Source organism: Bos javanicus, chromosome 23, assembly GCF_032452875.1.
Source record: "Bos javanicus breed banteng chromosome 23, ARS-OSU_banteng_1.0, whole genome shotgun sequence".
NCBI lineage: Eukaryota > Metazoa > Chordata > Mammalia > Artiodactyla > Bovidae > Bos > Bos javanicus.
Window position 1 is genome coordinate 52,836,952 of NC_083890.1, and position 16,204 is coordinate 52,853,155.

Genomic DNA, 16,204 nt, shown 5'->3' on the forward strand with positions numbered 1-16,204 from the left:
TCTAAGGAATACAATTGGGGTTTTAAGGAACTCCTTTTAAGGAATATAGAAATAAAATTGCAGGTGAGATATTAATTCTTAGATGATTCACAAGAATGACTCCCCTGCCTAAAGAGTGACACCATCAGAAGCAGTTCTGTGCAGAGGAGAACGGGGAGATGTCACAGCACAGTGGTGGAGACACGTGGTCGATGGAGACTCTGGGCCTTCACGGGAGGAGGGGGTTCCTGTAGACCCCATATGCCAGTGTGCTGAGAATGTAGAGCAGGAGTTACTTGAGACATTGAGAGTCACTGTACTTGAAGGGGTTTTTCTTTACATATAATTTTATTTCTTTTTGGCTGCACTGGGTCATCTTTGCTGTATGCAGGCTCTCTCTACTTGTAGCAAGCAGGGCCTGTGCTCTAGTTGGGTGATTGGGCTTCCCACTTTGGTGGCTTCTCTTGCTCTGGAGCGCTGGGCTCTAGAAGGCCTGGGCTCACTATTAGCTGTGTACAGACTTAATTTCTCTGTGGCATGTGGGATCTTCTGGGGACCAGAGATCGAACCGGTGTCCCCTGCACTGCAAGGTAGATTCTTAACCACTGGAGCACCAGGGAAGCCCCTGTACTTTAAGTTTTCATTGGAGCTACCTAAAACATGATAAAAGTGACCTCAGCAAAAGGGGGAAGGAGCAGTGAGTGCACGGCCTGCCTTCCACCAAAGAGAGCCTGCTGGGTTTGCACAGACCCCTTCCCGTTTCTGAACCACATGTGCCATTTACTCACTTCCTCTTTCTCCACCTAAAAACCACACATCTCTTAAATTCTCCAAGCAATCTTCCTGGTGGCTTTCTTCCATGGAAGTAGAATTTCGAGGCAAAAGATTCTGTGCAATCTTTCTATGTGAATATCAGAAGAAGGTGAACATTTTGTTTGAGGTAATTGTTCTGGAAATTCAGAATTAAATATGTTTCAGCTCACATTGGCCAAACGTGCTGTACCTGGCCTCAGCCTCCTGTATTTTAGTTGGCTCACTGGTGTCATTAAGGTCCTGGGATCCCTCTAGCCCCTCAACTACTGCATCCACCTCCTACGACATGGCAAAAAAAGGCTCTCTGGTACCACTAAGATCCCTGTTGATTGCAGATCCTGTGATCTTGCTGGTGCCTTGACTTACTGCAGCTTCCTAAGTCCTTACCTAGGATTTGTTGGCATAAAGTTCAACCAGGAAAAATGGAAAACAAAACCTGTTTTAGTGTGTCTCTTGATATTTGGTTTTGTTTTTACATTTGCAAGAGCAAAACAGAGAAAATGAAGCAAAAGATACTTTCAAACATATATGGTTAACTGATTTAGAATTACTGATTCAAAGAGTGTCTGTAAAAATAAAATGTGACTTCCACTTCCAGCTTTAAGAGGAACAGTATCTGAACTTCCTCACCTGGCACTGGTAATTAGAAAGCTGAACAAAATACTGGAAACAACTGTTTCCAGACCCTGGACAGCAGGCCACACAGGACTAAGTTCCTAGAGTGAAGATGGATACACAAATCCATCTGAAGACTCCCGGCTGTCTGCCTTCAGGCAATTTCCATGCTGCAGGTACAGGGAGGGGAACCCAAATGCAGCCCAGCAAAGCCCTGATCTGAGAACAGATGTTAGCCAGGGAGGTGCAGAAGGTGATATGTGTTGGGCAGGGGATGGAAAAGAGATAGCTACTCAGACAGAAAGAATTATTCCAAGTGTCTAATGAGCCCGCTGAGTCTGTCATCTGATCACACACAGGTGAAATTCCACAAGGCTGGGCAGGAACAACTTTTGAGGAAAGAATGATGACTGGAGACCTATGCATTGAGTGGGACTGGATGCCATGATCTTAGTTTTCTGAATGTTGAGCTTTAAGCCAACTTTTTCACTCTCCTCTTTCACTTTTATCAAGAGGCTCTAGTTCCTCTTTGCTTTCTGCCATAAGGGTGGTGTCATCTGAATATCTGAGGTTGTTGATATTTCTCCCAGCAATCTTGATTCCAGCTTGTGCTTCCTCCAGCCCAGCATTTCTCATGATGTACTCTGCATATAAGTTAAATAAGCAGGGTGACAATATACAGCCTTGATGTACTCCTTTTCCTATTTGGAACCAGTCTGTTGTTCCATGTCCAGTTCTAACTGTTGCCTCCTGTTCTGCGTATAGGTTTCTCAAGAGGCAGGTCAGGTGGTCTGGTATTCCCATCTCTTTCAGAATTTTCCACAGTTTGTTGTGATCCATGCAGTCAAAGGCTTTGGCATAGTCAATAAAGCAGAAATAGATGTTTTTCTGGAACTCTCTTGCTTTTTCGATGATCCAGTGGATGTTGGCAATTTGACTCTGGTTTCTCTGCCTTTTCTAAAATTACCTTGAACATCTGGAAGTTCATGGTTCATGTATTGCTGAAGCCTGGCTTGGAGAATTTTGAGGATTACTTTACTAGTGTGTGAGATGAGTGCAATTGTGCGGTAGTTTGAGCATTCTTTGGGATTTCCTTTCTTTGGGATTGGAATGAAAACTGACCTTTTCCAGTCCTGTGGCCACTGCTGAGTTTTCCAAATTTGCTGGCATATTGAGTGCAGCACTTTCACAGCATCATCTTTTAGGATTTGAAATAGCTCAACAAATAGATGGGGAAACAGTGGAAACAGTGGTTGACTTTATTTTGGGGGACTCCCAAATTACCTCAGATGGCGATTGCAACCATGAAATGAAAAGATGCTTACTCCTTGGAAGGAAATTTATGATCAACCTAGACAGCATATTAAAAAGCAGAGACGGTACTTTGCCAACCAAAGTCCTTCTAGTCAAAACTATGGTTTTTCCAGTAGTCCTGCATGGATGTGAGAGTTGGACTATAAAGAAAGCTTAGCGCAGAATAATTGATGCTTTTGGACTGTGGTGTTGGATAAGATGCTTGAGAGTCCCTTGGACAGCAAAGAGATCCAACCAGTCAATCCTAAAGGAGATCAGTCTTGGGTGTTCATTGGAAGGACTGATGCTGAAGCTGAAACTCCAATGCTTTGGCCACCTGATTTGAAGAGCTGACTATTAGAAAAGACCCTGATGCTTGGAAAGATTGAAGGCAGGAGGAGAAGGGGACAACAGAGGATGAGATGGTTGGATGGCATCACCGATTCAATGAACATGAGTTTGGGTGAACTCAAGGAGTTGGTAATGGACAGGGAACCCTGGCATGCTGCGGTTCATGGGGTTGCAAAGAGTCGGACATGACTGAGCGACTGAAGTGAACTAAACTGAATGGATTGAAAAGTGTCCAACATTCATGTGGGGCTGAGAATCCTCAGCAGCCAGAGTGAAGAAACCTCCCTGAATATGTGGTGCATTCAATTGAGACAGAAAATGCATGTATTAGAGCTGAAACTAAAAAAGAGAGAGAGAGAGAGATGAAACTAATCACAAGCCTTAAAATAAAGGGCACATAGAATTGTACTAACAAACCTTAGCAATAATCCTCAAAGGTGTCTGTTATGAAGGTAATCATTTCCTACCAGGAAAAAGCAAAATTAACACTTTCAGAAAAAAATACAGGAAAACAAACCAAAAGACATTTCTATTGCCCAGGAAACTTCAAGACATTTAGGGGTCCTGTGTCAGATAACAAGTCTGATGTATATTTCATATTATCTCATACCCACCCACAAAATGAATATAACCCCCTTTATATACACTGCTAATATTCTAGAATAGTCAAGAAATTGACTACTTTCTGGAAAAATATGAATTCTCAAGACCAATATTTAAAGCAGCTATAACAAAAGAAAAATAAGCAAGGAAGGCTATACAATAAATTTTTACAAGAATTACTTCTGAAAATCATGTGAAGGCGATGCAAGCAAAGAACAACTGACTACAAAAGTACCACATAATTTTAGAGAATCAAGAAGAGACGAACAGAAGAAATCTGTATTTTGTGAACATAATTTAACCCTGATAGGAGTCGGACAGGCTGAGCGACTTCACTTTCACTTTTCACTTTCATGAATTGGAGAAGGAAATGGCAACCCTCTCCAGTGTTCTTGCCTGGAGAATCCCAGGGGCAGGGGAGCCTGGTGGGCTGCCGTCTAAGGGGTCCCACAGTCGAAGCAACTTAGCAGCAGCAGCAGGATGAGAACTTGACATAAGTGACATAAAACAAGACCACACACCAATTTTACCTACTATTCTTGGTCTCCTAATCTATTAAATGCTAATTAATGATATATAAATCATTGCAGAGAAGTTCTCCATCTCTAAAAAACCTTAGGTTTACTCACGATTTTTGTTCCTTAAAAGGAAGTCAAGCTGTACAGTCTAAGAAGTGCTTGCTCCAGAAGATGTGGAATATATATACAACGGAAAATTACTCAGTCATAAAATCAGATGAAATAATGCCATTTGCAGCAACATGGATGAACATGGTGATTTCACTTTAAGTGAAGTAAGTCAGACAGAAAGAGACAAGCATTGTATGGCATCACGTATGTGGAATATTGAAGAATGATACAGATGAACTTATTTACAAAGCAGAGGTAGAGTCACAGACATAGAAAACATGCTTATGGTTACCAAAGAGGACACGTGGGTGTGGGGAGAGGTGAGCCAGGAGTTTGGGGTCAGTATGCACGCACTGCTGTATGTACACCAGGTGACACAAGGAGCTGCTGTGTAGTGAGGGAGCTATACTCAGTATCTTGTGACGACCTGTAACGGGAAAGAATCTGGAAGCATATATAGTTGCTCAGTCGTGTCCAACTCTTTGGGACTCCAGGGCTTGTAACCTGCCAGGCTCCTCTCAAAGGATGGATCACAAGGAGCTGGGCACAACAGAGGGACTAACCACACAAGTCCTACTCTGCTCGTTCTCAGCCAACTTGGAGAAAGACAGGACGCCTTGTCAGCACTGCAGTAAAGTTTTGCTCTAAGATGCCTGCCCTGTAGGGAACAATTTGAGCATATTCTGAATTTCAGTTGTGCTTGCAAGTAATTTTGTCAGGAGAAACAGTTGGTGAAAGAAAGCATAGCTGACCCAGAGGAAACTAACCAGGTGGGAAAACACAGAACACATGCTTAACACACAATCAAACATTAAACTGATTGAGGACATTGCAGGAAGTGTCATAATTCATGCTCCATTTGTCCACACTTAATTGAGTGTGCTCAGTTAAGACACTCTGTGTCTACAGAGTGTGCTGTCATTCTTGGCTAATTTAAAATATAGTGTATTAATAGGAAATTGGACACATAATAAGGCAAACAGATCAGAAGACAACTGTCCTCGAAAAGAGAGTTGATGACTTAGAGTTCCCAAGAGGAGGGACAGGCCACGCCATTGGGCCACACGGGAAAGGACCGGCCTTGTCCGGAGAGGGAGGGAGGGGAACTCAGCACAGGGGCCTTTACTGTGACTCCTCAGGAGGGAACAGTGGGCTGGGTGCGCAGGCTCAGGACTGGCTGGTGCGAGTGATGTTAGCAGCCATCCTCGGTGTCTGCCTCTGGGTGACAAGGGAAGGGGACAGTGGCCCGGAGCGCAGCGTAAATGTCACCTCCTCAGAGACACGTCCCCGTGTGCATCTGCAGTGACACCTCCCCCATGTCTCCTGCCCTTACCACCTCAGTCCTTCACGGCACCAGGGCCGGCCCTGTCTGCACCCGCTGGGGCTCATCACCCATCCGTCCTCAGGCCCGGGGACTCCTCTCCTCCCTGCCCCCCCCCGCCCTAGCCCCCGCTTCCCGCTGTGTTGTGTCCTGCCCTTCACTCCATGGAGCTTATTCTTCTACAAGCTGTTCTGTTTATTCCTTGTCTCGCTCCACAGCGTCAGCTCTGTGGGAGCAGCAGGATCGTTTCTTTTTAAAGTGTGGTGGTTTTCTGTCTTACTCTCCTCTTGAATGTCAAGGACTGTGAGGTGTTGTGGCTGGATCCCTGCCCTCAGCCCAGGCCTGGCACAGAGCACATGTGCTCTCAGCATTTGGGGAAGAACCAGCAATGGTAAGCCTTGTTGCTGCCCCCAGGGGACTGTTAAAAACAAGACAACAGCCCCAAAGGAGTTGCTTAGTTAGGTACCATACTAGCAAAATAGACTTAAATGCAGTTTTGGCTCTTCCAGAAGTGAAATCTTGAACCAGTCAACCAGGAATCTTCTGATTATCCTTAGTTAAGTCATCTGCCTGAGAAAGCTTTCCAGCCTCTAATGGAAAGTAACCTCGCAGCAACCACTGGGATTCTTTGCCCAGTACAACTTCCTTGTTCCCGATCCCTTACGCCTATAAAAGTCTTTTATTTTGTGCAACTCCTCAGAGTTTCTAACTGCTAAGTTGAATGCTGCCTGATTCATAAATCTTTAAATAAAGGCACTAAGATTTTAAAATTTTAGTCAGTTGAATTTTATTTTATTTTAATAGGGCGTATAGCTTATTTTGGAGAAGGCAATGGCACCCCACTCCAGTACTCTTGCCTGGAAAATCCCATGGATGGAGGAGCCTTGTAGGCTGCGGTCCATGGGGTCGCTAAGAGTCGGACACAACTGAGAGACTTCACTTTCATTTTTCAAATGGCAACCCACTCCAGTGTTCTTGCCTGGAGAATCCCAGGGGCAGGGGAGTCTGGTGGGCTGCCATCTGTGGGGTCGCACAGAGTCGGACATGACTGAAGTGACTTAGCAGCCGCATAGCTTATTTTAAGATTATATTTGGCTTTTAAGAGATTGTTATAGATTCAATCGAACTTACTGTGAACGATGTCGGATACAGGATCTCCGAAGAAGATTTAGCTTCAGGACCAGGGACCAGGATTGATCACTCAAGAGCGTTTGTGTAGCAGAGTTTTATGACAGTGGAAAAAGGTCAGAGAAAGCTTCTGACATGGACAGCAGAAGGGGGTGGGGAGTGCCCCCCTTGCTAGTGTTAGCAAGGGAGGTATATACTTTTTAAATTAGTTACTACAATAAATCAAAAGAATGTCTCAAGTGTGTGAAAGTTTTACCAGACCCACTCCCACAATTAACATTTTAGGATAACAGGACTAGAATTTAACAGAAAGATCCTACCAGACCCATTCCCATAATATACATTCTAAGATATCAGGATTAATCAGAAGGTTTTCAGGAAGGAGAAACTGTCCTCAAGCAGGATACATTGTTGTTATATAATCCCTAGTACAGAGTTTAAGTGGCTCAGATGGCAAAGCATCTCCCTACAATGTGGGAGACCCAGGCTGGATCCCTGGCTTGGGAAGATCCCCTGGAGAAGGAAATGGCAACCCACTCCAGTACTCTTGCCTGAAATATCCCATGGACAGAGGAGCCTGGTAGGCTACAGTCCATGGGGTTGCAAAGAGTCAGGCATGACTGAGCAGCTTCACTTTCACAGAGTTTAAACTGAGTTGTGTAATCATCAGTTCTGGGCCTAAAAAAAGAAAGAAAAACAAATGTTTTAAGTGACTAAGACTAAGGAATGTAGAGAAAAAAGATGTCTGTCCTTTCCTCCTCCTTGAGAACTCCAGGCCCTCTCTCCTCAGCTTCCCCTGGGCTTCTTATCAACCTGCCTAGGAATTGACTCTCTCACTTTGAGCACCTCTTCAGCCTGTGAGCTCCATGAGAACATCGGGCCAGAAAGAGAAAAGACCTTGAGTAAATGTTATGATGACTGAAAAACTGTACAGATAAAATGACTACACAGAGTCCATGTGAAGGTTACATTCACTGAAGATTAGCTTTTTCTTCCTCCTCCCTCCCTCTTTCCAGAACAGAAGTTCAAGGGACCTTATATCACCCTCACCACATATGGAACTCCAGTGGTCTGGGTGAGTTTTATCTTTTCTCTATTTGTACACTGGAAGACATTTCATGACTGTACCCCTCAAAACTGAGAAAATTACTACTTGAGGGGCAGGGACCCTCCATGTTGTCTAAGTCAAAAGAGAACAATATGTGAACACAGAATATTGGGATGACTTGGGCCCCTGGGCAGCTGGAAGGAGGGAGACAAAGGCAGAGGGGTGTTGTTTCCACCTCCCTCCTCCCAACATGACACATTTGTCCCTCTTTTTACTTAATCAATCTGATTCTGATTATCTGGAGATTGACATGTCTGCTGGTAGATGGTATGGTCTTAGGTCACAGCATTAAGGCCACCAGACCTCAGTTCTGAGCTGTTTGCAAGACCTAGGACGAGTCTTCAGCATCTTAGATCTGCTGTTTCTATCCCTAAGCATTGACAGCGGTACTACCTATGTGAGGCCCAGAGGTGGAGGCATCGGCACTTGGGATTGGTCACTGAAAGGCTGCAGCCCTGTGAAGGCTGCCCCTAGAATCCCACCTGGAACACGAGTGATACGTGGAATATCTGGATGAAGCAGTCAAGATGTCAGCAAGAGTCACTCAGTTGGTGCCAGGACAGCATTGAATTAGAGCACTGGGCTTTTCTCCACATGCTTCCAGAGGGTCAGGCCCTATTGCCACTGGCCACATACCCTGAGTGATAACCATCTCCTGGGAACTCCAAGTCACAGCCTGATGGCTGGGCTTCCAGAGGGCTGAAGGATGTGTCAGGAGCGGTTTGCCCACAGATGCTGGGCACTCCAGGGCTCTGACAGGGGCTGGTGAGGCTGGCATGGCAGGGCCCGACAGCACAGAGTATCGGGGTGCCTGGTTGGGGCTGCCATCATCTAGGGCCATAGCACCATGAAGGCCCCTGGTAATTTCTGAGCTCAGAAGCTAAAGCAAGGTTGAGCCTGATTAGTACTTGGTTGCAAGACCAGCTGGAAAGACCAGGTGCTGTGGACTTTCCCGCTTGTCTCTCCTTTCATCTCTCTCACCCTTGTCCACCACCCCCTCCGCTGGCACAGATGGGCTCTCCTTTGGCCATTGGGAGGTGCACCTATTGTTGAGTCTTGGCCTGGGTGGGTGCTGTGGGGAGTTCTGACAATGGGCAGCACAGTTGTGCTGGCGTCCTCTGTGCTTGCTGGCCGCTCTGGGTTGGTGGGCAGGTTGAGTGCCTACAGGAAGGCAGTACTTTATGCCATGGAACTGTCTGCATAAAATGGTTCTAATGGTGACATTGGACCTCTGTGTATTTTCCACATTAAAAAAACTGTAGCATGTCTGTGTGTGTGTGTGTGTGTGCGTGTGTTAAAGACTTAGGAAAATTCTGAAATCAAACAAAAAATTGGATCACATGATAAAATATGAATAAGCTTCAAAAACATGACACTGTGTAAGAAACTGGACCTAAATGGCCACAGTTGTACAAACCCATGTGCTTGAAATACACAGAATAGGTGATTCCATGAGGATGAAAGAGTGAGGAATGTGGAATTTAAAGTGACTGATTAAGGAACACTAGATGTCTTTGTAGGGAGATAAAATATAAAATATTCTGGATCAGATAGTGATGATGGCTACACAACTATATAAATAGGCAATCACTAAAATATAGTGCTCAAAGGAGAATTTTTGGGTATACGATATATATCTCAACTTAAAATGATTAATTTGATTTTTTTTTCAAAAATAACAAAACCCACACATTATCCTCAGTGCTTTATGTGGTTCTCACTCTAAGCTCTGTAGACATAAACAAAGGTGCCTGTGTCTGTGTGTGCATGCTCAGTCATGTTTGACTCGTTGTGACCCCATGGCCTGCAGAAGGCCATGCTCCTCTGTTCATGGAATTTTCCAGGCAAGAATACTGGAGTTGGTGGCCTTTTCCTACTCCAGGATATTTTCCCGATCCTTCACTCTTTCTTCAGAATTTGTCTCCAGAGCAAGGAGTCAGCCAGCACCACTGGCCTAGGCTGAGACTCAGGGCACACATAGGAGTGGGGACGCACTCTGGTGGGAAAGAGGGAAAGTGTGTCCTGCTCAGAGCGTGTAATGTGGGGAAGCCGGAGGCAGGCTGGCAGGAAGAGGGCCGTCCCAGGTGACTGCTTAGACGAGATTTGGCTTCCCCCATTTGGTACTAAATTGAAAGGAAGAAAAATAAGGAAGGTGACAGTCACTGACCACGCACTGAATCCTGGAGCCCATTGCTGCAGGGGCTGGGGTCTGGTTTTCCAGGTCGGTTGCTGCAGGGCAGGGCCTCGTGTCTGGAAGGAGAGGTTCCCCAACTTCTCAGTGTGTTAAGAAAGTTCTTCATTTCAACATCCTTCTCTGGTCGTCTTCAATTGGATACTCTGTGGATAAACTTGAAACAGTGTTTCTTAAATTAACTTCAAACAAAGGTAATAATTACGTTATTGTTGAGTAACAATGATAATGGTGATTTTCATTATAATTAATTTCAAGATTTCTCATTGAATACCTACATTACAGTACAGATAGTAGCAAAAATCCCCAACAACCTGTCTGGCCATCTGGTCGACCTCGCCACAGCGGCCACCAATCTGTCCGCTTTGTGATCCTCACACAGATGTATCCGTGTCTCACACCCCTGAAACACAGCGCCTCCACACGGACACCATCCTTTCTACTTCCGAGCCCGAGGAGAACAGAAGGGACTCCTGGCGCCCCTCGAATAGAGGCAGCCGGACCCGCAGGAAATCCGTCTGCTGAGTCCTGAGCACGTCAGCGGGAACCGAGGCCGCCTGGGAGCAGCGTCAGCGCCGGGAAGGCAGCGGGACGACCGTTCCCCCAAGGTGGCAAGGAAGCGCTTCCGGGCGCCCTTTGGGGAGGAGGACGGGCGGCCCGTGGTCCCTTCCGGTGCCTCCTGTTCTGGACACCAGGGCCGGCCGTCTCCGGGGAGAGGACACACGTTTGTGAATCGGGACTATCGGGATCCATGGGGGAGGCTGGGAAGACTGGACATGTCTGCGTGCATCCGTGTGGTCCGCACCTCCGGGCGCGTGGGAAACATGGAGAAGGTGTAACCCCGCGGACGCCGGCGCCGTGACCTTTCCTGCTCGCGCTCAGCTGCCCCGGCGGTGCCCGCGGGCAGAAGGGGCCCCGCGGCGCGCTGGTCCACCCGGCCGGGCAGCGACACCGCCCGCCGCCGCCCGCCCAGGCCGCGGACCTGCAGCCCGAATCTCCGGAGACAGCAGGCTCCTCCCGGGTCTCATGGCACCGGGAGCGTTGCCGCTGTCACCCCCGGCCTCTGGAGCTCTGCCCCGGGCTCGGCGGCCGAACCTTCGCGGGAGTCGCCAACGTTCCCCGGGAAGGGACCGGCTCACGGCGTCCTTTGGGTGGCTCCCGACGGGCGGCGCACACGGCCCCGGGCGGACCCCGACCGCCGGGCCGCCCTGACGCCCCGCTTCTCCCGGGCGTCCGCCTGGGAGCCGGCTCCCGGCCCGGCAGGGCGCGGAGACCCAGACACCAGACGGGAGGGCGGGAGCTGGGAAGACCTCCCCGGGCAGCTGAGGGAGAAGGCGCGCTCCTCAGCGATTCCCGAGGCTCGGACCCAGGCGGCCCAGAGGGCAGGTCCCTGCTCCCGGGCGGACTTAGGAATTTAGTGAAACTTAGATTGTGTGGACTGTAAAACTGAAACCATGAAAGGACTGGGTAAAAACATATATGAATGATTTTTATTCTGTGGAGTAGAAAGATTGGAATCATGATACAACATTAAAAAAAAAAAGTCTCTTCAGAAGCCATCAAATAAATGAATGATAAACAGTCATAAATCCACATTTCATATTCTACACGGAAGGTCCAATGATATCAACTCAGCGTGGGAGGAACATTTGTGCAAATACTTGTGTACTAAGATTGTTGATATTAGTATCACTCAGTATAAAAACAGAACATTCAGGAAACAGCCATTAAGAGGGATCTGGGAAGGAAATTTGTATCGGTACTGACCTGGAAAGATCTGTATGATGAATTGTTGGATAAAAGTAGCCAAGTTATAGGATTGCCACTGGTGCTAAAAGAAAAATATGTACGTTTGTACATTTATCTTTTAAATGAACTAAGATGGAAAGGCAAGTGAATTAGAACAGCTAAAGCAGTTTTATAAAAAGAATACAAGCTTTCCCATAGCTTGGCACCTGGTGCCAGAAAGAAGTGTCTTCAGAAACCAAGACAAGCCACACCGCCTGCTTTTCTGCCCCCTCCTCCTCCTGTAACCTCCAGGCAGGCAGCTGGCATCCGAGCCCCTTAAAGTCACTGCTCCACTCAGACAGACGCAGATCCAAGGAGGGGTTGGTATGACCTTGGCTGTGCAGACTGGGGCTCCTCAGCCTCTTGCCTCATCCTGGGAGCCCCCAGCCAGTCAGTCATCACCCCAGACTTCCCCACCAGAGGCTACTGGCCCCACTCTGCAGGGGGCAGCCCTTGTCTCTATGAGCTCTGAGCTCTTTTCCCAAAGGAAGGATTTTCCCTTTGCACCGCAGGTATGAAGCAAGGGGATAACTGACTTTTTGCACCTGGACCCATCGCACACTTTGTCCTCACATCTGCCCTATTATCCCCATGAGGGTAGAAGAAGGCCGTTCCCTGTATATAGGAGGTGTGAGTCCATGGGACGCCTGAGCTTTCACGTCTGGACCTTTCATGCACATCTGGTATGCACTCAGCTCCCGAAGACACAAGACAGAGACAGGGTTAGGCCTCTTAGTGTGGTGTGGCCATTGCTTTCATGAAATATCCAGGGTCAGACACACACAGGAGAGGCTATAGAATCCACCTGATCCTAAGGGAAAATGCAACTCTGGAATCAACCATGTCAATGTGTCTTGCAGAAGTAAGATCATCTAAATGACTTGATTCTTTAATACATTTTCAATTATCAATAAATATTTGTTGTCCTTGTGTTTATTCTGAGATTACTGAGAGTAACGTGACCAGTTTTACATTTACTTTAAAAATATTTATTTCATGGGGCAAAATTTAATAAAACTACCTTTCTTCAAGCAAAACTCCATCATACAGTATTTAAAAAAATACTACTTTCCAGAGCGAGAGCTGGCAAGTTTTTCTAAAGAGCAGATAGTAAATATCTGGGACAGGCAGTGTGGGCGAACAATAATAAGGTACCCAGTGGGAGCACCAAGGTGTCAGCAGAGGCTTAACATCACAGGGGAAAGGAAAACACGGGGATACACTTAGGGTCACCCCCCACATAGTGTTGTAGGAAAATAACTACAATTAAGTAATTACTTCCCTGATGGTTCAGATGGTAAAGAGTCTGAGTCTGCCTGCAGTGCAGGAGACCCAGGCTCGATCCCCAGGTGGAGATGTCCTGGAGAGGGGAGTGGCTCCCACTGCAGTATTCTTGCCCGGAGAACCCCGTGGACACAGGAGCATGGCAGACTATAGTACATAGCATCGCAGTCAGACCTGACTGAAGCGACAGCATGTATGCACACACTGACACATTGGCAAGAAGACTAGTGAAGACCAGAGACATCAGAAGACCCTAGACCTTTGAAGAGCTTCGAGAGTGCTCCATGCCCAAGACGTAAATGGAGAGTACATGGAAGGCGCGGACTACAGCTCCCCCTACGGCTCCTCTTGTCTGTCTCCCCCATTAGTAGGTCAAAAGTGAACCAGGGGACCCTGAGTGGGCAAAGCAGAAGCCCGAGGGCAGGACCCACCCTCCCTGGCCAACCCTCTTCCTTCTGTCTCCACAGCCCAGGGGCCCCAGACACCTGTGCCCCACGCCGCACACAGGTGTAAACAGATGTTATCACTTCTCCTAAAGACTGAAGCACACTGGCGCAGAACTAGCACCTCCCAAACAGTGACACCCAACTTTAGACTAACGTGGAATTTAGGAAAATACAAATTGATGTTAAAACAGCTTATAACATAGCTTTTATTTTCACCAATGCCTGCATTATACAATTAGTCATCTAAGTAATCTTGTTCTAAACATAGGCTTTTAATTTAGAAATAATGCTGTTTTCTACTTCTTCAAAAATGTACTTTTGCAGCCAATGTTCAATTCCTCCCATGTCTTCTTAACCAAAGCAGACTTTTTTTTTTTTTTTTGCATCTTCAGAGACCCTGTCAGAGTGTTTCCTGAAGGTTAGGGGAGAGTTTCCCAGGTCACAGTCATCCCTTCTCCAGTTGCCAATCAGCACAGGTGTTTTACCATAAACGCTGGTTCTGAGAGCACTCGCTGAGTGACTGGCTCGCATAGAAACGGAGCACTTTGTCCCCATCAGCGTCTGTGGCTGGTGCGGCCAACACTTGGAAGCAGCCTGGCGTCCCGGCCCCCACGCCGGGTGAGCCACCCTGCTGGCCCCTTCCCTCGCCGCTTCCACCCCCAGGATCCCAGGGCGTTGGGCCCTCAGGGCCGCTCTGCACTCCTACCTGACCCTTTATGGATATGGACAAGTCATCCTTGTGTCGGTCCAGGAGGAAGGAGGTTCTGTCACAGCCCCAGGGAGATCCACGGAGGGGGCCCCATCCCCTCAGAGGCTCGGGACTCCTCACGGAGGTGTAGGGGGATCTTGGCAGCTTGAAGAGCCTCAGTGCCTGCCCTCTGGGTTCTCACCCACTGAACAAAGACTGCAAATACCTCTGGAAGTGGGGTGGCTGCAGGGCAGGTGAGACTCAAGTGGGTCCAGTGTGGAGGGCAGGGGTTTCTAAGTTGCAAAGCACAGGCCAAGTCTTTTCTGAGCTGGAATTACGGACCGCTCAGAACCTGCCCCACCAAATGGAGGGATTGGTTGGCATCCTTGTTGAGGCAGTCTGAGTGTGGGCTGGAACGGAATCTCCAGGCACAGCATTTCAGAAGGCAGTGGGTTGATTACAAACAAAGAGATAAATGTGGGCATTGCCAGCACAGTGGGCTGACCTCCTGTAGACCAGGGAGATTTGGCAGTTTTTGTGGGTTTAATAACCAATTTTTATAGCTCAAGAAAAAAAATTCCTGCTGTAGGGCTGGCATCAGGTGATTGATTAGGGTGCTATGGGGTGTTTACTGGAGTGGGCATCTTTGCCTAATTGGGAGTCAGGAAGCTTATTAGTGATGATTGGGGGTTTTGGCAATGGTTACAAAGGGCTGAGTTACCTTCAGAAGTGTCGTTGGTCCTGGGCTCGGCTTCTGTGGCCTTGGGCAGGACTCACCAGTCCTGAGTGTAGGTTTCTCAGAGAGAAATGAGGGGATGGTGGAGGAGGAGAGCTCCCGGTGAGAGCCTGGACCTGGCATCCATCCTTCTTGATCTCAGCACCGGAGCTGCGGGTTACTGTGTGTACAGCTGTCCCCAGGTCAGAGCAGCCGCCTTCTCTGGGCCTGATGTTCAATCCTGATTACATAAGACAGATGCAAAACAAAAGAGTTAAGACCTTCATCAGGTTTCCCTCCAACCTCTTCACTCACAGCCTGGAACAGTGCTTCATGACACCTGCTGTCCACTACACACTCAGGGTTCCCTCCCCAGAGCATGGGCCCCACTTTGTTTCTGGCCCATTCCAGACATGGGCTCAGCTGTATGTCAAGCAGGATGCTGCAGACCCCAATTCTTACATGAAACTGACAGGCTCAGAGACAGAAAAAATAAAATGTACACAAAGTCCAATGGTAATATGTATCTTGGAGAAAAATAAAATCAGGAAGTTTAGGTAAATTTCAGAGTGTGTTTAGAGAGTAATCAATGGGGATGGCAGAGTGTTCTGAGCTGGGACTGCAGCAAGTGCCAAGACCCTGAGGCCACAGTGGAAAGCATGTTCAGAGTTTTAATAGTGTGGATTCTTTGATTTTTCTTGAGTCTATTTTCCTTTCTCTTTTCTAGCTCATTAATATAAACCTGGGCACCAATCTCTGGAATTCAGCATATTATATTGTGATGAATCAAAGTGAAAGCTTCAGTGATTTTGGATCAAGTGAGCACCTGTTTATTGAGTGGTCTCTCTGGGCCTGGCACTGTGGGAGTAACCAGGAGGCTGTGGAATGGACATGAAAATCTCCCCCTTGATGACCTTGGTCATGAATTTCCACCATGTCCTGAGGCCACTTTCTCCCGCCCTCACCTGGGTCGTGAATTTTGGTCCAAATACTCTCATATCTTCATCCTCTGTAATTCCTTCCAAATGTTTCTAACCAAAGATCCACCAAACTGCTCAAAGGCAATGTGGCCCCAAACGAGTCCATCCTTTAAGGGTAGCCACTAAGTGCCCTGCCCTCAAGTCCCAGGAGTGGCGTCTGCCTCGTCGCACCCAAGCACCTCCCACCGTGATCCCACCACTGCAGAACTCCCCACCGTTGTCTCCAGCCTCAGACTGCACACTGTCCTTCACCTCTGCACCAAGCCACTCCC

General features: G+C 47.6%; 2 long non-coding RNA genes across 3 annotated transcripts; one reads left to right on the forward strand and one right to left on the reverse strand.

The window, feature by feature from the left end:
- The first annotated feature begins 5,800 nt into the window (after positions 1 to 5,800).
- LOC133236827 (uncharacterized) lies at positions 5,801 to 11,171 on the forward strand. The gene is made up of 3 exons (XR_009733065.1): positions 5,801 to 5,995; positions 7,749 to 7,807; positions 10,414 to 11,171. It is a non-coding gene; the product is annotated as an uncharacterized LOC133236827 (long non-coding RNA).
- On the reverse strand, positions 6,968 to 10,424 carry LOC133236825 (uncharacterized). Of its 2 annotated transcripts, none has more exons than XR_009733063.1 (3): positions 10,310 to 10,424; positions 10,008 to 10,188; positions 6,968 to 7,410 (listed from the first exon to the last, which is right to left on the reverse strand). It is a non-coding gene; the product is annotated as an uncharacterized LOC133236825 (long non-coding RNA). The 2 variants fall into 2 exon arrangements; XR_009733064.1 differs by having other exon boundaries at positions 10,008 to 10,213.
- Positions 11,172 to 16,204: the final 5,033 nt, after the last annotated feature.